General features: G+C 42.4%; 1 protein-coding gene and 1 long non-coding RNA gene across 4 annotated transcripts in view; one reads left to right on the forward strand and one right to left on the reverse strand.

The window, feature by feature from the left end:
* The window catches only part of LHFPL3 (LHFPL tetraspan subfamily member 3), a 382,826-nt gene that overhangs the window by 64,933 nt on the left and 293,387 nt on the right, over nucleotides 1–24,506 (reverse strand). The gene's annotated exons all lie outside the window — the stretch shown is intronic.
* LOC122466662 lies at nucleotides 1,372–23,642 on the forward strand. Its single transcript, XR_006292363.1, has 3 exons — nucleotides 1,372–1,382; nucleotides 14,363–14,365; nucleotides 23,466–23,642. It is a non-coding gene; the product is annotated as an uncharacterized LOC122466662 (long non-coding RNA).

Consider the following 24,506-nt stretch of genomic DNA (forward strand, 5'->3'; position numbering starts at 1 on the left):
CAATGGAAAAGTGATTGCATCATGGAACTGCATTTCATATTTTAATACATTTACCCTTTTGTAAGAGACAAATAATAAAAAGAAAATTAGATTGAAACAGCTTGCTATAAAATGTATCAACACTAACAATGATAAACCTCATAATTCTTGTGTGTGCTTCAAGAGGTTGCTGGAGAACACCTGCCTTTGAAGGGTAAGGGTATGTGGGGAGCAGGGTAGCAACATTTTCTTTGCTTTAGATGGTAATAAAATTTCCAATGCCTTTTGTGACCCCTCTGGGGATTGCAATGGACTGTTTGAGAAATACTGTTCTAGCACATCAGAGGCTTTCAAACTGTGGTTTGTAGTCCATCAGTGGTGTGCAGAGCACTTGCTGGAGGTCCACTTTGTCTGTCTCATGATGCTGGCTCTCCACCTTGTTTCCTGGTCCTAAATCACATGAAAAGAAGCTAAAAATATATCACATACTTTCCTCATATTACTTTACTTTGAAAGCAACTGCTGTAGAGGCCCTAGGGACAGACACTGTGCCATTGCAAATGAAAGGGGAGGTGGCCTATACAATTGTGAAGAGAAGAGGTGTCCATGAGATAGCCCGGATACAAACTTTTCCTGACTTTTTTCTTGAAAGTAGAGACAAGTGTAAGGAAACAGATCAGAGAGAAAAACAAACGATTCAGGCCCATTTCTATTTTCACTAACTGACCATCACCAGTTAGACACACCTTTTATTCCGCTGACTTTAGTGGAATCACTCCTGATTTACACAAATATATGTGAGGATAAAATCATACCCCAAATTCACACCTTTGTAGACTGAAACCCTCATACTCTTCTAGGTGATTTAACAATTAAATAAAACCATGAGAATTTGAATGATAAATTCAATTGAAAGATCAGGATAAAATGGCTGGTATTACAAAACAGGAATTATGAATGGAAAGTTATTGACAAATATCAAAAGAAGAAGGTTCCTTAAATGAGGTCACCACAGCGAAGTGTTTTGTAGAGCAGTTGCTTGGCAATCAAGTGACACAAAGAAAGACTTCTGAAGGACGTTAATCAAGGTACAAGTAAAAAGAAAATGAGATGCTTCAGGACACAAAGGCTACAGGAAGTGCATCTACAGCAGCAACGGTTGATGGAAATCATAAGGCAGGAAATAAAACTAAGGCTACTTGAGGAAATGAACACAAGAACTGCAGAACACCTATTCTGACAATGTAGCCATTTGTATTGCTAAAAGGGAAATCAATGAACCATATGCAAGAAGACAGGCTTATTAAATGATTGACTGTCCACCTGGAAATTCCTGTCTGTGAATTCATCATGGTGATACAGTATAAAAAATAGAGACTAGGGTTAAGAGGTTGTTCACTGAAGTGATCAGGTATCTTATAACTTAGATTTGCAAACAAAAGAGGGAATGGAAGACCACTGAAGCTACTGCTTTGGGTTTTATTAAAACGGAACCAGCTGTCACATAGGAAATATATGTACGGGAAGGTAAAAGAGACTTCCCCAAGTAAGAAGTGGGAAGGATTATCATAACTAAATCCCACAATGTTAAAAATTGGATCGGAAAGAATCTGGTCACTGTAGCAATTGGGCAAGTTATAATGTTTAACCTATATATGTTAATTACATTTGCAACTGAAGTTTTCCTTTTGGATAACTCCAGTTCTACTAAAGACTTCATTGTTGTAAGAAATAATACCTTCTTCTTTATCTATGAAAGCTGTCTTAGGTAGACAAAATAGCTATACTAAGAAGTTAACATTTTTAACAGAATCCCTAATCAGGGAAACGAAATGTGTTTGAACTTCATAATGTTCAACCCAAAAAGTATGACTGTTAAATAAAAAAATCAAACAAAACCCACAAAACACTATTACAGACTATGCCCAGCATTTCACATGAACAAGTAGTAATTTATAGCCTGATCCCCGGGGCCACTGATATCAATGGAATTATTTCCATTGATTTCACTGGGTTTTACATAAAAATCAAGCTCTCAGTAATTCTATTCTGAGATGTAAAGTTTTAGACATTTTAATTCAGACAGGCCTCTGAACAGTACTTAGTTGACAATCATCTTTATGTTTATTATGATAGTGCACAGGGACCAATATTGTCCATCTTCAATTTCTATGTTCTATGTTCATCCAACCCCTTATCTGCACATTTCCTTGCCCTCACCTCATTTGACTTGCAACCCTGGGTCAACTCTCCCACTCACCAAAAGGGCTGTTCACTTGACACATTTTTCACCTCTGCTCTCTCTCTCAGCTCTCTGTCACCTGATCTCTTTCAGCAATACCTATCAGCCTCCTCTGCATGCCCTGTCACTCACCCTTTCTCTCTGTGACTTCCAGTCCATCAGCACTGATGATCTCTCGTCTCCTCTCAGCCCTCTCCTCTCTGCCTTCCCTTCCCTCCACTGATATGGATGTCAATTTATGAGCTAACAAATTGCATCCGATGAAGTGAGCTGTAGCTCATGAAAGCTTATGCTCAAATAAATTTGTTAGTCTCTAAGGTGCCACAAGTACTCCTTTTCTTTTTGCGAATACAGACTAACATGGCTGCTACTCTGAAACCAATTTATGAGCTCAAGCTCAACAAGGCTAAAACAGAGCTCTTAATTTTTTCCTCACAAGCCCTCCCTACTACTTCTTTTCTTGATCTCCACCCTCCTGTCTGTGACATAGGCCCCAAACCTCCCTGCCATCTTTGACTCGGACCTTCCTATAGGTCCTCACATCCATTCTATGCCTATATATTACAGATTCTTTCAGGATAACATCTCTAAGCTATGGCCTTTCCTATCTACTCACACAGCTAAAACACTTGTCTAGGGTCTCATCAGCTTGTGTCTTGATTAGTGAAACATCCTTTTCTCTGGCCTTGATCGATTCAATCTTGTCCCACTCATATCCATTCAGAATGCAGATGCAAAGATCATTTCCATAGCCCATTGCTTTGACCCTGTCACTTCTCTCTTCGAATCCTTTCATTGGCTCCCTCTTCTCGAGTGCATCAAACATAAGCGACTTGTCTTCATTTTCAAGGCCCTTCATGGCCTATCCCGTCCCCCGCCCATATCAACTTTCATTCACTACTGAAATGTCAATTCCTTTCTCTGATTGGTGCATGATGCCAGCCTCTATTGCCTACTTGTTAAATTTTCAAACAAGCACCTTCGCGTTTCTCTCATGGTGCACCTCACACTTGGGAGAAGCTCCCCATCAACATCCACAAAACTAACTCATCCTCTTCTTCCAAACTCTTCTGTGCCACGATGCCTACAATAAACTTGACAAAGGCTAGGCCGTTGGTGTGCTGAGATACTGCCTATCATGCTGACCAATACTACCTCCCTGTTTCCTTGTACTCCCCTGTCTGACTGTATCCACTTGTTGTCTCTTGTCATATACTTAGTTTGTAAGCAATTTGGGACAGAGACTATCTTTATGTTCTGTGTTTGTAAAGCACAATGGGGTCATGGTATATGACTAGGGTCCCTAAGTGCTATGGTAATACAAATAATAATTAAAAATAACCAGAACTGGTTGGAAATTTTCTGCCAGGGCATTTTTCCATTGGAAAATGTTGATTTGTTAAAAGTGAAATGTTCTGAAAAAAAGTGCCACCTTTGATGAAAATTTGTTCCAAAATGATTTTCAAAAGGATTTTGATAAAGTTGAAATGTCCCCAAAATGAAGAAGTTGAAATTGGAACAAAAGTGTTTGAGTTTTGTGAAAATGAAATGTTTTGATGATCCCAAAATGCAAATTTTTGATAGGAATTTTGGTTTGTGAGAATTTGTTGTTTTCACTCTGTTCCAGAATGGAAGAAATATCAGAATAAAAAAAATTCTCCCAAAATGAGAAATCTGATTCCCACACAGCTCTAATAAGAGTATAGGGGCCACATTGTTCTGTCACAGTATGGACACAGAGTCATAGACAGTCCCTAGATACAAAGAGTTTACAATCTAAATAGTGAAGTCAGACAAACAGGGTAGGGGAAATGAATAGCACACACAAGACCAGTGAGCAATGTGGTGAGGGCAAATGTCATGTTAGTGCTGCAATTTTGGTTTATTTAAAATATTTTCAGTGGTTTATGTTTGGAGGGAATTAGCTACATGGAAAGGCAATGGAAGGGAGGGAGCTGGAAGGGGTTGGAGCAAACAGCCAATCAGCACCGGAAAGAACATTCTGAATAAAAATTGCAGAAAGCATGATGATGACATTTGTGCCCTTGCTTGACACTCTTTGCAAATACTCTGCTGTCTTCAATCTCTGGCTGGGCCCTCCCTGAAGTTTCTTTTTCAAAGCCCATATGGCTGAGGGAGGGAGCGGTGGATGGTTCCTAATGCCCACACCCCAGCAAAGTTCTGAGTACCAGTGGTGCTTGGGGGTAGGGGAGGAGGATTGGCCTGGCTGGGCCCCATTTTACCCCCTCCTCCAACCCAGTGCAACAACAATTTTATGATCACTATTGCCCTAGGCCCATCTGAACCAGAAGCCTAGAGATGAAATCTTGGTATCCCATTAGTTTATCCTGGGACATCCAATCCCCAGAATGTTGGATATTGAATGAACCCCAAATATTTAGCTTTCAGAGTACAATATTAAGGTGGGTCAGCTTTGGACACTAAGGCCTGTTGAAATACATCCTAGACTACTCAAGAAGCTGACAGGAGATATCTCAGCCATTAGCGATTATCTGCAAAAACTCAAGGAAGATGGGACAGATTCCCAAGGACTGGAAGAAGGCAAATATAAAAAAAAAAGGGGAATAAGGACAAACTGGGGAATTACAGACCAGTCATCTTAACTTCAGTACTCTGAAAGATAATGGAGCAAATAATCAAGCAATCGATCTGCAAACACCTAGAAGATAATAAGGTGATAACAGTCAGCATGGATTTCTCAAGAACAAATAGTGTCAAACCAACCTGATAGCTTCCTTTGATAGGGTAACAAGCCTTGTGGATAGGGAGGAAGTGGTAGACGTAGTATATCTTGACTTTAATAAGGCTTCTGATACTGTCCTGCATGACCGTCTCATAAAAAACTAGGGAAATATAGCCTAGATGGAGCTACTATAATGTGGGTGCATAACTGGTTGGAAAACCATTCCCAGAGAGTCGTTATCAGTGGTTCACAATCAAGCTGAAAGGGCATATCAAGTGGGGGATCCTGCAGGGATCAGTCTGGGGTCTGGTTCTGTTCCATATCTTCATCAATGATTTAGATAATAGCATAGAGAGTACACTTATAAAGTTTGCGGACGATACCAAGCTGGGAGGGATTGCAAGTGCTTTGGAGGATAGGATTAAAATTCAAAATGATCGGGACAAACTGGAGAAATGGATGTAAATAGGATGAAATTCAATAAGGACAAATGCAAAGTACTCCTCATAGGAAGGAACAATCAATTGTGCACATACACAATGGGAAATGACTGTCTAGGAAGGAGTACCGAGGAAAGGAATCTGGAGGTTATAGTTAAGGTTAAGATTTTTTCACTGTTATTTTTAGTAAAAGTAATGGACAGGTCATGGGCAATAAACCAAAATTCACGGAAGCCTGTGACCTGTCCCTGACTTTTACTAAAAATAACTGTGACAAAATGGGGCTGATGAGGGGATGAAAGCCCAAATCCTGCTGTGGGAGAGGAAGGGGTTTGGGGGGGGGTGTCCAGCACCCACCACTGGCGGCAGCTGGGAGCTGCGGAAGCCCCCCGCCACCTCCAGAAGCTTGGAGCTCCAGGTCCCCCACCACCCATGGAGACTGAGTGCCTTGGGGTCCCTGCTGGGTGACAGATCCAGCCCCACTGCTCTGGGGCTGAAGCAGAAAATCTGTAACTTCTGTGACCTCTGTGACATAATCTTAGCCTTAGTTATAATGGATCGATCACAAGCTAAATATGAGTCAACAGTGTAACACTGTTGCAAAAAAAGCCAACGTCATTCTGGTACGTATCAGCAGGAGGGTTGTAAGCAAGACATGAGCAGTAATTCTTTCACTCTACTCTGTGCTGATAAGGCCTCAACTGGAGTATTGTGTCCAGGTCTGGCTGCCACATTTCAGGAAAGATGTGGACAAATTGAAGAATGTCCACAGGACAGCAACAAAAATGATTAAAGGGCTAGAAAACATGATCTATGAGGAAATATTGGAATAATTGGGTTTGTTTAGTCTGGGGAAGAGAAGACTGAGTGGGGACATGATAATAGTTTTCCAGTACATCAAAGGTTATTACACAGAAGGTGGTGAAAAACTGTTCTCCTTAACCTCTGAGGATAGAACAAGATGTAATGGGCTTTAAGTTGCAGAAAGGGAGGTTTAACTGGACACTAGGAAAAACTTCCTAGCTGTCAGGATGGGTAAGCACTGGAACAAATTGCTAGGGAGGTTGTCAAATCTCTGTCATTAGAGGTTTTTAAGAACAGATTAGACAAACACCTGTCAGGAATGGTCTAGTTATTACTTAGTCCTGCCTTGAGTGCAGGGCACTGAACTAGATGACCTATTGAGGTCCCTTCTAATCCTACACTCCTAGGGTTCTATGATATTGGCTGTCTCTTATACTGTTGCCAACACTTCTGCAATATGGAAATAGAGGACATCCTTTCCCCAGAGCTCACTGGAAGGTATCTTCCTTGCAATCACCACAACCTTCTGCATGAAAGAAACAGAGGGAGAGGAAAGCTGGTCTTGCAGTTAAGGCAGTGGGTTGGGATTCAAAAAATATTAGTTTAATTCCTGGCTCTGCACCAGACTTCCTGTGTGACTTAGCATAAGTCACTTAATTTCTCACAGCCTCAGGTATCAACCTGTAAAATGAGGATAAAATGACTTCCCTTCCAACACCCCTTTTTCTATCTTTTCTTTTTAGAACAGATTATAGGCTATTCTGGGCAGGAACTCTCTCTTACTCTGTACAGAGGTTAGCACAATGGAGCCTCAATCTCAGTTGTACCAGCATACAAATGAATATTATAATTTGTTCTTTTTTGGTGCCTGAGGATAGATTCTATTAGCATGAGCACCTAATTTTCTTTTAATAAAACAAGTACAAGAAATAATTAAGAAATAGCCTCCTAAAAAGCAAGTACTCCACCTCAGAATAGTGTTTAATTCTTGAGAAAATTAAAAGCAGAAAGACTGATGCAAGGCACAAGAAGTTAGCTTGTGGCACCTTATTTAAGCACAGTCTTTTGCTCCCTGGACTTTAGAGGTTGGGAGTTCTACAGTGCTGGTGATCTGAAACTGAAAGAAACTAATATTCTTCTGATCTGTGTGAACAGAATATCCCAGTCTCTTCTCATACTGTCTTATTGTGAAATTAGGTTTAAGCTATTTCTCCTTGAAATATAAGTGTACAAAAGGAATTCAGACAAACCGCCAAAACTCTTGTGGGTTTCTCTGGACTTAACTTTTAAAGATTCAGCTATCACTAGTTTGGTCTCACCCAAGCAAAGTGGAATTGGCCAACATATGAAATATGGTGGTTAGGCACCAGTGGAAGCTTTGCTTCTCACAATACATAATCTCCCTTCACCTTGTCTCTATACCGTACCAGCACTAAGGTATCTATGAGACGGCCAAACTACCGTAGGTTTCCTTGGGAGTTCAGTTGTTTCCTTCCTGATTGGTGAACAGGTTCTGTTATTGGGCATGGCAGATCTGATCCTCTCAGTCCCTCCCAGATTGAGAATCAACAAAATAATGGTTGTGTATTTTGTTCTTTACACAACATACTTAATATGAAGGACCCACATTGGGATCCAAATAAAAGAAGATTACTCACCTTGTGCAGTAACTGAGGTTCTTCAAGATGGTTCTCCCTATGGGTGCTCCACTTTAGGTGTCTTGGCACCCTGCGCTTGTAATCGGAGATTTGTAGTGGCAGTGCCTGGTTGGGCGTGCATGTGCCGTAGCTGTCTCGTGCCGGTCCAAGTGATTACGTAGTGGTGCGCAGCCAACTTTCCCCTGTTCTTTCTCTATCCCAGAGAATCGGTGTGAAACTCCAAAGTAGAGGGGAGGAGGGAGGGTAGTGGAGCACCCACACGGACAACCACCTCAAAGAACCTCAGTTACTGCACAAGGTGAGTAACCTTCTCTTCTTCTCTGAGGAGTGTCTCTGTGGTTGCTCCACTTTAGCTGACTATTGAGCAGTGCATGGGAGGGGCTTTGGAGTTGGTCTGTTGACAGTGGATAACACCGTAAGTCCAAACTGAGCATCTGCTGCTTATTGTTGTTCTAAAGCATAGTGTTTAGTGGAAATATGGGCTGATGCCCAGGTAGCTGCTTTCCAAATGTCAATGATAGGTACATTATTGAGAAAGGATTCAGATGTTGCTAACGCTCTGGTGGGGGTTCCAGATTGTTGTTTTGGTAGCACAAATAGGTACATCCGGATATCCATTTGGATAGCCTCTGTTTTGAGATGGTTTAACCCCTCAAATGTTCTGTTATGCAAATGAATAGTCTAGGTGATTTTCTGAATGTTTTTGTTCTTTCTATGTAGAAAGCTAATGCTCTGCAAACGTCTAATGTGAGGAGTGAGGCCTCCCTGCCATCAGCATGTGGCTTCAGGAAAAATACAGGTAAGTAAATGGGCTAATTTAAATGAAAAGGGGAGGCGACCTTGGGTACGAATTTAGGGTGCTGTCATAGGATTACTTTATTTAAAGAATATTGTATAAGGTGGGTGTGCCATGAGGGCACCTAATTCTCCCACCCGTCTTGGGGATGCGATGGCAATGAGGAAAGCCACCTTCATTGATAAGTGCAACAAAGAGCAAGTTGCAAGGGATTCAGACAGTTTTCCCACGAGACCATGTAGAACAAGTTTGAGGTACCACATGGGTGTAGGGTTTCTTTGTGTGGGATAAGTGTTTCCTATGCCTTTAAAGAAGCGTTTAATTGTCGAGTGAATATAGTGACTCCGTCCATCTTTTCATGGAAGTGGGTGATGGCAGCTAAGTGTACTCTGATGGAGCTTGTGATTAGCCCTGATTTTTTAAGCCCCAGTATATAGTTGAGGATTCTCAATGGTGGGGCCGATTGTGGAAAGATCTGTTTGTCCTGGCACCAAGTGCAGAATCGTTTCCACTTATGGACATACGTCTTTCTTGTGCTTAGTCTCCGACTGTTCAGTAGTATATCTTTCACTTCCTCAGAACAGTCCTTCTCGATCCCTGTCAGCCATGGAATAACCAGGCCTTGAGGTGGAGTACTGCAAGGTTGGGGTGGTGGACGCATCCCGCATTTTGTGATAGAAGGTGAGGCACTAAGGGAAGGGCTCGAGGTGGTTTAATCATCTGACGCAGGTATGGGAACCATGTTTGTCTGGGCCATGTGGGTACAATGAGAATGATCCTGGATGTGTCCTGCCTGATCTTGGCTTTGGAGAGGAGTCGGGGGAAATGCATACATCAGTGGTGCCTCCCATTTTAGGAGGAGAGCATCACCTAGGGAGTGGTGTCCCAATCCAGCCCGGGAGCAATATTGTGGGCATTTGGCGTTCTGAGCTGTTGCAAACAGATCTATGGTGGGGAGTCCCCATAGTTTGAATATGGCTTTGAGAATTCTGGGATCCATCTCCCACTCGTGGGTTTGTGAAAAATCCCTGCTTAGTTGATTTGCTATTTTATTCTATGTTGTTGGTGATGCACCAATTCCAAAGGCATATTGCCTCTGTATGTAGGGAGTACGATCGTGCTTCCCCTCGGCTGTTTATATAAAACATGCATGCTATATTGTCCATAAGGATCTTGATGGCACTGTTCTTGATTAAAGGGAGAAAGAGCTCACATGCATTTCGGGCTGCCCTTAGCTCCAATAAGTTTATGTGCAGGTTGGACTCCGCTGGGGACCAGCCATCTTGGATCATATTGTCACGTAGATGTGCTCCCCAACCAATTAGGGAAGCGTCTCTCATGATTGTCATGGTTGGAGCTTTTTGTTGGAAAGGGACTCCTGAGCAGATGTTCTGTGGTTGTGTCCACCATGTTAGAGAGTCTTTTACCCTGCATGGCACCGTGAGGTGTCTGTTGAGAGAGTGTCTGTGCGGTATATACACCGTTCGAAGCCAGGCCTGTAAGCATCTCATGTGGAGTTTGGCATGTTTTACAACAAATGTTGTCGCCGACATGTGCCCCAAGATTTGTAAGCATGTTCTGGCAGATGTGTGTGGGCTGTCCATCATTGCTGAAATTAGGTTGACTAGAGTGAGGAAGCACTGTTGGGGTAACATTGCTGTTGCTGTGAGACAATTGATGTAGGTTCCTATGAATTCCAACTTTTGGAAAGAAACCATTGTGGACTTTTGTACATTCATTTGCAACCCTAAGCCCATGAACAGGGTTATCGTGCTCTGCATGGCATTTATTGCTGTGTTGGTGTCCTTTTCAGGCAGTGGTCTTAAGTATGGAAATATCATCACTCCTTGTCTGTGGAGGTAAGCTGCAACGACAGTGAGAACCTTGGAAAAAACCGTTGGGTCAGTAAACCAGCCAAAGGGTGGTACTCTCTATTGGAAATGCTGTTTCCCTAGGGTGAATCTCAGGAACGTTCTGTGTGAAGGATGAATGGTAATATGAAAATAAGTGTCCTGGAGGTTGAGGGCTGAGAGCCAATCTCCTTTCTGTAATACCAGAATTACTGTGGTTGGAGTCACCATTTTGAAACTTTGTGTTCTCACAAATATGTTGAGTTTTTGTAAATCCAGGATGGGTTTCCACCTGCCATTCTTTTTCTGCATTAGAAAGTAAGGAGAATAAAACTCCCTCCCCCTGTGTTGTGATGATACAGGTTCCATGGCACCTAACTGTACAAGGTGGTTTATTTCCTGTTGTAACAGATGCTCATGAGAGAGGTCCTGAAGAGGGATGGGGAAGGGGGGTGGGTAGATCGGACAGAAATAAAGGGGATGGACTAGCCCTTCTGGATAATCCCTAGAACCCATTTGTCTGTCATGATGGTGTTCCAGACTGGGTAGTACGATGACAGATGGTCTCTGAATGGGCAGGGGACCGTATCTGGTTCTGGAATCAGAGAGTGTGGAGGTTTCATGCCCTCAACCACACCTTCAAAATGATTGTCTGGAGGTGGATGGTTGCGACATCTAAGATTGATCTTGGTTCTGCCAACATCTGTTCTGTTTTTGTTTATGCTGTTGGTCGCACTGTCTTTGTGGCTGGGAGTATGGTGTAGATCGGAATCTCTGGTTGTAAAACCTGCTCTGTTTCTTTTTATTTGCAGGTTATGTATATGCCCAGGGTTTTTAAGGTCACCCTTGAGTCCTTTAAGGTGTGTAGAGAGACTTTGGTTTTGTCTGCGAATAATCTTTGACCTTCAAAGGGTAAGTCCTCAATAGTTGCTTGGATCTCCCTTGGGAAATCAGAAACCTGGAGACAGGATGGATGGCGCATGACCACGGATGTACTGATGGACCGTGTTGCCATGTCTGCAGAATCAAGAGAGGCCTGTAGGGCCGTCCTGACAATGAGCGACCCTTCAGAAATGTTTGCCTTGTATTGCTCTTTTTTGTCATTAGGTAAACTTTCAATAAATTCTGATATTTTTGCAAGCAGATTGTGTATTTTACCAGTAGGGCCACATAATTGGCTAGGAGGACCTGGAGTGTGGTGGAGGAATAGGCTTTCCGTCCGAAGAGGTCTTGGCTTTTCCAGTCCTTATCATATGGGGTCGCTCTGGACTGGTGTTATTTTCCCCTTTGGTTGACCACATCCACCACCAGAGAGTTTGCTGTGGGGTGGATGAATAAAACTCATCTCCTTTTGCTAGCATGTAATACTTTTTGTCAGACCTCTTACATGAGGGAGGGGCTGTAGCAGGTGTCTGCCAGATTTTTTTTGCATTCTCCATGATAGGATTATTAATAGGCAGGGTTATCTTTACCGCTGGGGATGCCTGGAGTATGTCTGTGAGCTTGTGTTGGGTCTCTGGTAGTTGTACTAGCAAAATGTCCAGGGATTCAGTTACCCTTTTGAAGAGGTCTTGAAAATATTTGAAATCATCCCCTGTAGTGTGTGTGTCGGGGTGTTTTCTTTCTGGTTTGTTTTCTTTCTTTCTTCCTTCCTTTCAAAAATAGCTGAGTACCTAGTGGGGAGGCAGGGGTAAAAGAGGAAAGGAAAATCTCTCTCTATCACCTTGATTGATCGGTCCTTCAGCCCTTGTATAGATTGCGCCGATCACAACGCGTCTCCCATTCTTCTTGTATCCTGGCCTTCCTTCTCCATGTGCGGCCATTTCCTTTCACCATAAAATCTTCCCATCTCTTTGGAGGCTGGACAAGTGGTTGTTTCAGTTCCTGTGATTACCACTTGGCGACAACTGCAGTCCATCGATTGTCAGTGAGCCTCACTATATACCCAGCCCATCACATTTTACTATGCTTGCTCTCAACGACGATGTCCTGCACTCCACTCTGCTGTCTGATCACTTCATTGGGGACTCAGTCGTGGATTGAAATTCCCAGAATTCTTCTTTCCATCGTCCACTCCGTGACAGACAGTTGCTGCTCCTCTGTCTTTGTCAACGTCCATGTTTCGCTGCCGTACAACATTGCTGGCAGTACTGTTGAGTTGAAGAGGCTGGTGCATGTTGCCTTGTTGATTTTTCCTTGGAGGACATCCTTGATAGAACTGAATGCACATCAACCTGCTTTCTTTCTTCGCAAGAGTTCATCTTCCTGATCATGGTGCATGTTAATTTCTTGTCCCAAATAGACATATTGCTCAACTTCTTCTATTTGTTCTCCCTTGATAGTTATTTGGGCTTTTGGCAAAGTATCAGACCGCATAAATTTTGTTTTGGAGCGGTTAATTTTCAGTCCGACTTGCTTGCTTTTTGTGTTGAGTTCTCACAGCATTTTCCGTAGTTTGATAGTATTTTCAGCGAACACCACAATATCATCCGCAAATCTGAGATGGTTTAACTGTTCTCTGTTGATGTTGATTCCACCTTTCCAATTTATCCACCTCATTACCATTTCGAGGCAGGCTGTGAAGAGTTTTGTTGAAACCATGTCTCTTTGTTTCACATCTTTCTTAACTGAGATGTGAAGGGGGTATCAAATAAAGTTGTATCTGTAGTGCAATCAAAACTTGCTTCCTTTAATAGTTTGATACAGTTTGTGCCAATGCCCTGCTCTGCAAGAGCTTTCAACACTGCATTGATCTCTACGCTGTCGAACGTTTTTTCATAGTCGACGAAGGCAATGCGTAAAGGAAATTTGTATTCCCTTGAGTCTTCCAATAGCTGGTTTATAGTGAAAATATGGTCCAGTGTGCTGAAATTCCTTTGAAAGCCTGCCTGCTCTCTTGGCTGCTGCTCGTTCAGACTCTGTGACAGTCTATTATTATTTTGGTGAACAGCTTGTAGACATGTGAGAGCAGGCATATTGGACAATAGTTCTTTAAGTCTTCATGATCCCCCTTCAGCAGAATGGTGTTGGACTCCTTCCAGCTAGATGGTATCTTCTGCATTTCCAAGTAACGGCTAAACTTCTGAGCAAGGGTTTTCCAGAGGTCTTGGCCTCCAGCTCTTATCATTTAGATTGTCAGTCCATCTTTACCTGGGGCTTTTCCTTCCTTCATTTAGTGAACTGCATGTCGAACTTTGCTGACAAGGACTGGGGCTACATAATCGTTGGTCTGTTGAAGTGTTGGTACTGGGACATTTATCTGAGACTTGAACAGTTCAGCGTAGAAATCTTTGCAGACTGCTTCCATCCCTGTTCTATCAATTACTGATTTTCCATCCCTGTTCTTCAGCATTATTATTGTTGACCTGTACAGTGTCAATTCCCTTTTGCATTTCTTGAGGCTTCTGCGATCTTCAGCTGTCTTTAAGAGCCTTTCATTTCGGTACTTCTCGAAGTCCTCCTTTAGTCTTCTTCTTATTAACTTGCAGAGGAGAGAGTACTCAAGTTTGTCACGAGGTTTCTCCCTCTCTCTCTATTTTTTTTAGAAGAAAAATTAAGTAAAATATAAAATATAAAGGGCAAGGGGATACGGTCGCTAACTACAACTAAGCTAACACTATCGGGAACCAGGTTTCAGAGTAACAGCCGTGTTAGTCTGTATTCGTAAAAAGAAAAACACTATCGGGAACAACTATGAACTATTAAGGTTATCTGAGGTAAGAGAGGGCACTGCTGGTCACTCCGACTGAAGCCAAAAGCGGTAGATAAGGAGCTGGGAGACAGTTGGCTGTGCACCCCTATGTAACCATTTGGACTGGCGTGAGACGGCTACGGCGTGTGCACAGCCCAACTGGGCACTGCTACTACAAATCTCTGATTACAAGTGCAGGGTGTCAAGATACCTAAAGTGGAGCACCCACAGGGACACTGCTCAAAGAAGAACCATATTTACTAACTATATACAACATGCAAGGCCAATATATATATATATATACACACACACACAGGTGCTCTTCAGGGTTCTGCAGACAGCAAGGACCTAGAGATTTCACAAAGTTACCCAAGTTGTGTATACTAAAATACCAATTACAGGATTCAAACTCCAACCTGCAGCTTGAAAGTGTAACATTAGACCACACCTGGAGTCCAGTTTTCTGTGCAGATGCCAGCTTTGCATATGGATCAGATCAACTGACATTTTTCTATTAGCTAATCAGATTTAATAGCAAGTAATTTTGCACCTCTTCCTGCAGTAGATTTGGTCCCTAATTTGAATTTGTAAAATATACGTATGTATCCCTTTTTCCCCCAGCAAATCTTCCATGCTGACAATATTCAAGGGCTGGCTTCTTGGCACACTTCCCTTTCCGAGGCAAAGAGTGAAATATTGAATTTATGTTGGCTGGTAGGGTAGAAGCATGGGATGAGAGAGTGCTCCCAAGTCCCTACCTACAATCTCTCAGATGTGCATGCCTTGGATGGGAGTTAGTTAAATTTAAGCTGGATCAGAAATAAAGTTGTATCATTTCTCTGCTTCTTAAAGAGTTTTATTTAGAAACCAAAAAACAAACAGCAGCATTTTACTTCTGCTAGGATGCAAGCTATTACATCAGGCATTTGATACTTGGGGCTTCTTCAGTCTTGGGGATTATAGTGAATCAAAATAAGCACTGGTCCTTTGGTTACAAGAAAAGTATCTAGGAAGGCTTTGTCAGACCTTCCACCCCCCAAAACAGAAGTCAACAAAATCTTTGTATTTCTTTGTTGGTTCTAGCAAATTGTTCAGAACTTGTACCTCTTTGTGCATCTTCCAAATGCTTTTAGATTAGAAAACAAAAACAAAAAGGATTATGTACAATAATAATAGAACATACACATAAAGATAACCTTGAGGGTCTACAGTTTTATTCATATTTTTGTAGAAAGTGGTTAACTCTGACTGTGAAAGGATTAAAAACAAGAAAAACAAAATATTGTAAGTCAAATTTAAATGTAAATCCTTTGTCTAAAAAAAATGAAAGATAACTGATTTCAAACCGGTCTTTGTTTTCACTATCTAAGATCATCTTTCTACCTGGAAGGAATACATTTCTGACATCAAATAATTGATAAGAGTCAGATTGGTTCTAATGTTGCAAGTCTTTCCCCATCTCCCCTGAATCTTAAATAAATAATTTGTTTTCCTAAATCTTATATAAAGTAAAGTTTAATTTTATTGTATATGTATCCAGTGAAATGTCTTGGCCTTGGGACTAAGGCTACTGAAAAAGAGAAAAAAAAGAGTTGTTTTTTAATTTCCCCTGGAAAAATTAAAACAATATTTGAAAAAAAGGAATAGTAAGGAATAGTTAGATCAAGGTTGGCAGGAACCCCAGTGTGGAATAAAATGTTTCCTCCTATCATTTTACATTTCTTCCGCATTTTTAGTCTTGTATAAAAACGATGCTACTGTACACAGTATGCTCCTGACATGCTTGCTGAAACTCATATAGCATGAATAGTGAAATGCTGTGAAAAGCAAAAAGGTCAGTGGAGCAGTCCCTCTTCTGTGTCAGCTGGACCACTTGATCTAGAACATGTGCTTTGTGTTTTAATGATTTATTTGTTCAAGTACCACTTTTGCTCTGAAGCATTCAGCCATTTTGAGATTTCTATGCAAGTTACACACTGAAAAATTAAATCACATGCAGTAGAGTGACACTGTATCTTGTTTTCAGATAACCTGTCAAAACAACACCTAGCTTGGTTTTAGAAAATTGTTTTCAAGATGTTGATGTATGGTAGAAATATCCCTCACCTACTTACAGATTATTCAAAAGTGGGAAAATTAAAATTCATTTGGAGATCACCTGATATATTAATCGTCAGTCAGGGATTTGTCAACCTGGGCCAATAGGCCAAATAGATCCTTGGTGTAAATCCATCAACATCACTGGAGTTATTCCAGGGATTAATTTGGCACACTACATTACAAAACAGAGTCCAGTATTTAGTTGTTTGTTTCACCTGTTCATGAAAGTTGTGCCGTAGTAACTTCTGTTTTATGGTGCTCAAGAAATAAAAGGCTAAATTCGTCTCTTAATAACACCAGTGTATATGAGAGTAGTTCTAAGAAACCACAGAATAATTTGGCCTAAATTCTGCTTGCTCCTTGTCCCTTGTGTAGTTGTTTACATCTCTAAAAGTGAGAGCGTAAAATAACATGCCTCTGGTTTGGTATGATCATAGATCCACTTTGCACAGGGGAAAATGACTCTAAGGCGTCAGACCGTGGAGAAATGGGCCCTGAAGACTTTTCCTTTGTAGTACAACTTTATCAAACCAGCCTGGGAGTTCATTAAGTTAATGTAAGGTTAATATAAAGTTGGAAAAAAGCCAGAATTAATATTTAATAGACAGAATGAATAGACTGCAACAGACATTACCAGGGCAGCAAGAGAGAAGTTTGCATGGCTTGCCACATGTGAGTGGATAGAGGAACACATCCTATAGCACTGATGACCCAACAGATTACCCTCTGAAGAAACAAACACTGAGGGAGTGATTCTGGTCTCTTTAATCAAGAAAATCTCACTACAATCAATGTGATTTTTGCTTGTGGAAGAAATGCAGGATCATGTCGTCAAATAATTAAAAAGGGCCTGCAAGTAGGTTTGGAAATATGACGGTCCTACATTGTTATAGATTTATAATTTTCTAATTTTCCTTGTAACTGTAATATTTCGGAAGCATCTGATGCATTCTTGAACTATATCTCTGAAAACACTACATTTGTGTCTATTTGTCAACGGATCAGATGCAGCCAGCAAACCTTGGTCCTTGGCTTGTTTTAGGACTACTCTGTATTTCTCTTTCTCTAAACTCTCAACCTTCTAAACATGCTTAATAATTTACAATGGTCGATGCCCCTTGCCTTTGTCCAACAGACAATATTTTTGAATTCGGCGGGATCCTGCATGGGGAGAAATAAAACAAAACAAAGCAAAAAACCTTGAAAACAGCCAAGTTCAAGAGAAAGCTGAGGCTCAGGTTACATTGCATTACTGCGTGAGTTAACAGTAAAGGCAAATCTCAAGAAAAGGGGTAAGTTTGGACCATATCCAGTGTGTGTTTACTGTGTTAGGAACAGACTTGGATGATAGCCTTTTTATGTGTGTTGCCAGGAGGGATTTAATATCATTTGCACAAGGGGATGGGATGGGGGTTAACCAAAATGCTCTTGGAATGAATGATGGAGCAGCAGAGAGCCCCCGCTGCAATCTAAGGACAGCAGCAAACTTTGCTGCAGTTCATGAAGGAGCAGCACAACCGCCAGCAACCACTCCAGCAACTGCTACAGTGGTTCTTTAAGCCACTCGCACTACCCAGAGAGTCCAAGCCCTTCCCTATCTCAGCTGGGAGCAGAAGATGCCCTAGAGCGATCACTGGTGCTTGGGAGCTGGAAAATACCTCAGTGGAAAAGGAACTTGGCATCCGCTTGGCCCTCTTCTGATGGGTGAGGCATAAGCTGTGCATTAAGGTTTGAAATCAGTGGGCTCACATAGAGGCCAGTGCAGAATTTGACCTTATTTTTCTGCAGGAAAGTTTAATTCCAATAAAAGAAAAGTAAACTGGCCACAGAAGACTTGAAAGAGCTAACAGTTTTGTAGTATGTGGAACGGTTTCACCAATGCATTATTCCACTTTTGATCTGGTGTAACTCCAATGAAATCAACAGAGTTATAAGAACGTAAAACCAGAGTAGTGCAGGGGTGATTCAGGCCTGCCCAGCCAGTGATTTTACTGGGAGTGGCCCATGACATTTCAAAAAAGAAAGACTCAACTGTATAGGAAAATAAATAAATCACTGAATAGGTTTGAGTAGGGGACGCAGAGTCCGATTCTGATTTCACTACTGTGTAAATCAGGAATAATTCCACTGAAGTCAAACTGGTGAGAGATCGGAATTAAATCCACTACCTGTACAGGCCAAATGCATTTGGGAGGTGAAGTCCAGGAAAGCAGCATTATTAATTAGCAGTCCAATCATCAGTAAGATCTGCCTGAAACCAGTGTTTGAACCCCATCATCATCATCGTTGTGCAATAGTATTGCCTAATGCCAGGGAAAGGGAATGCACCTCGTGAGTGAAAGAGCTACAATGTATGCCTGGATTTATGGGGTCTGTCAGTGCAAGCAAAATCTAGGAACATCTTATCCAGCATATGAATATAGTGAGTGAATTGTAAGAAACAAATACCTTGGAGAAGGTAGAGGAGTGTAGGAGAGGCAGCATCTATAGCTCTTCATATGTCAGTATATAATGCCTGCATCTGTAATTTTCACTCCATGCATCTGAAGAAGTGGTTTTTTACCCATGAAAGCTTAGGACCAAATAAATCTGTTAGTTTTTAAGGTGCCACTGGACTCCTTGTTGTTTTCATCTATAGCAGAGTAACCCTGCCCTACTGGGTAAGTGACAACTCTGCCTTTGAGTGTGTGGGGGAAGTGTAAATGGAGCTGTTTCCCCCCCATTACAATAACCATATTACAGGGGTGACCAAACTGTGTCTTGCGAGCCACATGCAGTTCTTTTACTGTTAAAGTGTGGCTCCCAGTGTCCCCGCCACGACCCACTTTTTCTCCACCAAACAGACTGGGGGTGGGGGAAATTTGGACCTCTGCCTTTCAGTGGGGTGGTGGGAGAGGGGCTTCTGCCCAGTGGGGAGAGGGGGCTCAGGGCTTCTGCCCAGCAGAGAGGGGGATCTTGGGGCTTCATCCCCGTGGGGTGTGCCTGCCGGGGCTCGAGGCTTCAACAGGAGCGGAGCTGAAGTCCTGACCTCAGCAGGTGCGCCCCAGCTCTTGAACTTCTGAAGACTGTCATATGCAGTGTGGAGGGTCGGTAAGTTTGGCCACCCCTGCCATATAAAATGGAGGCTGTAACTGCAAAATGAACTTTAAACAGAACAAATTACATGAAACTTAACAAAAACAGGGAAGCTGTATTCAGTATCTTTATCCTGAGTGAAACTTTTATTGATGCCTGCAGGAAAAAAGGAGCTTCTTGCAAAGGATATAATGTCTCCTGAGACATGTTTGCTGAGTTTCTAATGGTTATACTCCAGATGGAAGTCAGCTTACCAAGGCCGAATAGCGTTCCCAATTCCATGTGCAAAGAGAAATCATAAAATTCTGGAGAGAATCCCCAGAGGAAACTCCCCTTTAGCGAAATCCCTGCTCCATCAATGTGGGCTAGCAGTGTGAATGGAGAGGAGCTGTTTGTGTACCCTTTGTGCTGGAGCACTGCAATCAATGGATACAAAAATTGCCGGGGATGTGTTAATATTACTGTTTAAAAATTAATGAAGTAAGGGGGATTGAAAAGGAAGATAAAAATCATAAAGGTGTTGTTTCCACTCATTCTCTATACTGACGTTAGTGAGGCTATTCCCTTAGAGAGGAGGGGGAATGAATGGGTCAATCAAGTTCCCTTTCACACTGAACACTTTCTGGGTTTTAGAACTTTTCCATGTTCCTGCTGGGCTTACAGAAACTGTTGGGTTGACAGTCCGGAACAACACCACCTGGTCTCCAGAGAACAGGCAAAGTACACACATTAGCAGCGCAAGCTTCTTGGCAGGGTCCCATCAATGGGCTTCATTGCTCACCTGGAGAGACCAGCTCAAAGGGCCTGATTCTGCTATCCTTACTCACATTGAATAATATCTTAAGCAGTAAGTAGCTCCATTGAAATCAGTTGGGCTAATCCTGGAGAAAGGTACCATTCAATGTGAGTAAGAATGGCACAATCATCTTCTAGAAGCTAGAGAGTGGTTTTCATGTCCATTCAGTCATTGGTTTCTTTACAGAGACTGCCAACAAGATTGCTAATTAGTTCTAATTGTTCTGTCAGTGATGTGGACCTATGTCCACTGGAAACTGGATTTGGACAATCAAACTCATGTCACTCAGCCACAGAATAGCTACCACATGGTAACTTTCAGTCACTAATGGCCTGGGCTGTATTTCAACCAATAGCCAGTAAGTAAAATGCTCTTACTATATTTAATTACCAATCCTCTTAAACCATAAAGTCATCCTGATCTTTTTATGTTTCACCCCACAAGAGTCGCATTGAAATCAATTATGAAATTGTGTCCTGTAATTCTAGTACATACAGCACAAGTTGACTCCTTAGATTTACTCATAATTTCTATATTTAGCTCTGTTTTTACTGTTGTAGTGTATGTGTATACAACAAAACTAAGGTAAAGCCAATATAAAGAATAAGGTAATGGAACTTAAGGAGGGAACCACTACAAAAAAGATACAGTTGGACACTGTACTATGTATTTTGTAGCTTTGCTACATACCTATTACGTACTTTTGTTGTGTCAATTCCCAGGGTGTTTTTTTAAAATAACTTTTAATTGATTCAAATGTATTCACAATTTCTGTAATGGCATTTAATTGTGTAATTAGTGTAAAGACACATAATCATGTAATTAGGCTGTGTAATTACAATGTGTAATAATATTACACTGTTATACAAATCCTTTCTAAACATGGAGAAAAACAGGCATGTGGCTTTAACATTATAAATTTGTGTGAGCCAGAAAGTGTGTAAATATATCTACATATATTTGTAGTACATACCTAGTTTTTACTGCCAAACAAACCTTGGAAATAATTTGTATATGCTACTGAAGTCACCAGCTGTGATTCTGAAAACGCTCAAGGAGCAGATCCACTGAGCTAGATGGTGCCAACCTTAAATGCCTGTACTGACAAAGGTATATCTATGTGGGGACATTTAGGAAAGTTAAACCGAATTAACGGAAGGTATGAATTTAAAGCGCACTTAAACCCCTGTGTGGACACTAACTAAAATGGCCTAAAGTGAACTAAGGCCACTTTACTTCTGAATGAAAGTATCCACATAGGGGTTTAATGCACTTTCAAAGACACCTTTAGTTAACTTGGCTTAACTTTCCTGAGAGTCCCCATGTAGACATGCAGTTAGCGTAGAACCATACTCTGATTGTGATCCCACTCTCATTAAAATCAATGGCAAAACTCCCATTGACTCTAGTAACGCAGGATCAAGTTCTCCGTGAGGAAGAACAATGGCTGCACGATCCCTTCTGCCAGTTCAAAGTCAGGGCCTTATTCTGCATTCTTTACACCCAAAGCCCCTACCGCAGAGAATAGCAGTTTGGGGTGTGTGGTGAATACCAGATTGCGCCCTTAGTCTCATGCATTTTCAGCAGCCAGTCTGGTGTTTCTGTTGAAAGGAGCTCATTGCTATTCTGTTTTGCCAGCTCCCAAATGACTGATGAAACACTTTTCATAATTTAAAACACTGTTTCATAATTCACAAAATTAAACAAAAAAGGGATTGGGAGTCAGTAATTACTGACTCCTTAAAGAATCCAGCCCATTGTTTCTAACCCTCATTTACATTTTACTCATTTAAAAAAGAAATGGTTAATTCTGAGAACACAGAGAGATTGCAGGTTTGCATGAGAAGCATTCCTTGCTTTTAGCTGTGGAGACGGCATTGTACCTGTTACTGTTATTGTACATAATTAATGAACAGTTTGCAAACTATTATCACATCTTTGATAGTTGATGGGCATGTTAATTATACCTTATTTAGATTTTGCAGAGGCATGACCCAGTTTCATTTCCACTTCAAATCTTCCATAGATTCAATGGCATATTAACCACAGTGAACATGCCTTTTAATACAAAGACTAAATATTGAAAGGATTCTCAGTGTAGTAACTTGAAAGAAAGTCTGATTAGTTTTTTAAGCACTGTTGATTTACCCCTTGTGTAGCCATTTTCACCAACACCAAATAGATGTAAAATGGTATTGTTCTGATCTGACAGTGCTTTATACTCACTTTGCACAGGTGTAAATGCCCACACAAGGTGCAGGGCAACACTGAATCTAGCCCAGCAGTGGGCAAACTTTTTGGCCTGGGGCCACATTGGGATTCCAAAACTGTATGGAGGGCTGGAGAGGGAAGGCTGTGCCTCTCCAAACCCTAACCCTATCCGCCCCCTCCCACTTCCTGCCCCCTGACTTCCCCCCTCAGAACACATCCAACCCCCGCTACTCCTTGTCCCCTGACCACCCCCTACTGGGACCCCCTGCCCCTAGCCACCACCCTGGGACCCCACCCCCTATCCAACCCCGCCCCCGCTCCCTGACTGCCCCGACCCCTATCCACACCCCCGCCCCATGACAGGCCCCCCAGGACTCCACCCCCTATCCAACCCTCCCTCTAAAGCCCCTTTCAGAATGCGGTCCTGCGAACATGGGTGGAGGACTCAGGAGGAGCAGGGGCAGCCGCGCAGCTGGAGAGAAGCGGCGGTTTCCCCTTCAAAGCGCCGCTTCTCTCCAGCCAGCTGTGCAGCCGCCTGGTGCTCCTCCTGAGTCCTCTACTTGCGTTCGCCATGCTCTCGCCTCCTGCACCGCCCGTCTGCTCCCCTGTGGCTGCAGGTGAGCCTCCCTTCCTGCTCTCCCCTGCCCCTGCAGTGCAGCCCCCCCCCCCAACCTGGTGATACGGTAAGCTGAGGCTGCAGGGGAGGGGGGATAGTAGGGGATGGGGTGGGGGGCTAGCCTCCCCGGCCGGAAGTTCAAGCGCCGGGCAGGACGCTCCCGCGGGCCGGATGTGGCCAGCGGGTCCTAGTTTGCCTACCTATGATCTAGCCCATTGTGCCCTCTCTTTATAAGGAATAATATCACAGAATAATAGAAATGTAGGACTGGAAGGGACCTCAAGAGGTCATCTAGTCCAGTTGCCTGAACTGAAGCAGGACCAAGTATACCTAGATCATCCCTGGCACCTGTTTGTCTAACCTGTTCTAAAAAACCTCCAATGCTGGGGATTCCACAACCTCCCTTGGAAGCCTATTCCAGACCTTAACTACCCTTATAGTTAGAAAGCTTTTCCTATTTCCTAGCTGCAGACTAAACCCAATACTTCTTGTCTTACCTTCAGTGGACATGGAGAACAATTGATCACCATCCTCTTTCTAACAGACTTTAACATATTGAAGACTTTTATCAGGTCCCCCCATAGTTTTCTTTTCTCAAGACTAAACATGCCCAGCTTTTTTAATCTTTCCTCAGAGGTCAGGTTTTCTAAACCTTTTTTCAGTTTGTTGCTCTCCTCAGGACTCTCCAATTTGTCCACATTTTTCTTAAAGTGTGGTGCCCAGAATTGGACACAGTTCTCCAACTGAGGCCTCGCCTGTGCCGAGTAGAGTGGGACAATCATCCGTCATGTCCTGCATGTGACCATTCTGTTAACAGATCCCAGAAAGATATTAACCTTCTTTGCAACTGCACCACATTGTTGACTCATTCAATCTGCGATCCACTGTAACCCCCACTATTGTGATGCCCTGCCCTTTAAATGTTCGGGGGCTCTGTACTCTGCCCCCCCCCCCCAGTGCAAAGTATCACTTTTATGTTAGTTTAAGTTTTTCCTCCAGAGCAATAAAGCCACCACAGCAGACAGCTGAGTTTCCATCAGCTCTCTCTGTGTCTGTGTGTCTATCTCCTTCTCTACTGGCTCCAGAAATATAACATTTGGTGACAAGGATGGGCTATCCCATGAGTATCCAGTGTTCCAATTGTCTGAACAAGAAGAAAAACAAGTAACTGGTTAATACTATAAGGGTTAAGATAATACTATAAAAAGAGGTTAAGTTCAGCTAGAAGCTCTGGGTAACAGACTGCAGTTTTGCTCCTGGGACAGTATGGACCAGCCAGCTAAAAAGGGGGAAGTAGTCAAAGACAGAACGAAGGATAAGAGTTCTGCATTTACTGGTGGAACAGTTCAAATAAAGAAGTGATGGGGAAGTAAGCAGCTATCTTTGCAGATCATGTGCAAGCAGGCAGAGAGGGAAACAGCCTTAGCCTGCACTGAGGATCTGTAGCCAACAGAGGGACCTCAAGTGCAACCAAAGGAGTGTGTAAGTGTGCAGCCAGCAGAGGGCAATAACATGCAGCTGCTGCACAGTGGGGAAAAAAAGAA

Source organism: Chelonia mydas, chromosome 1 (assembly GCF_015237465.2).
Source record: "Chelonia mydas isolate rCheMyd1 chromosome 1, rCheMyd1.pri.v2, whole genome shotgun sequence".
Classification (NCBI taxonomy): Eukaryota; Metazoa; Chordata; order Testudines; family Cheloniidae; genus Chelonia; species Chelonia mydas.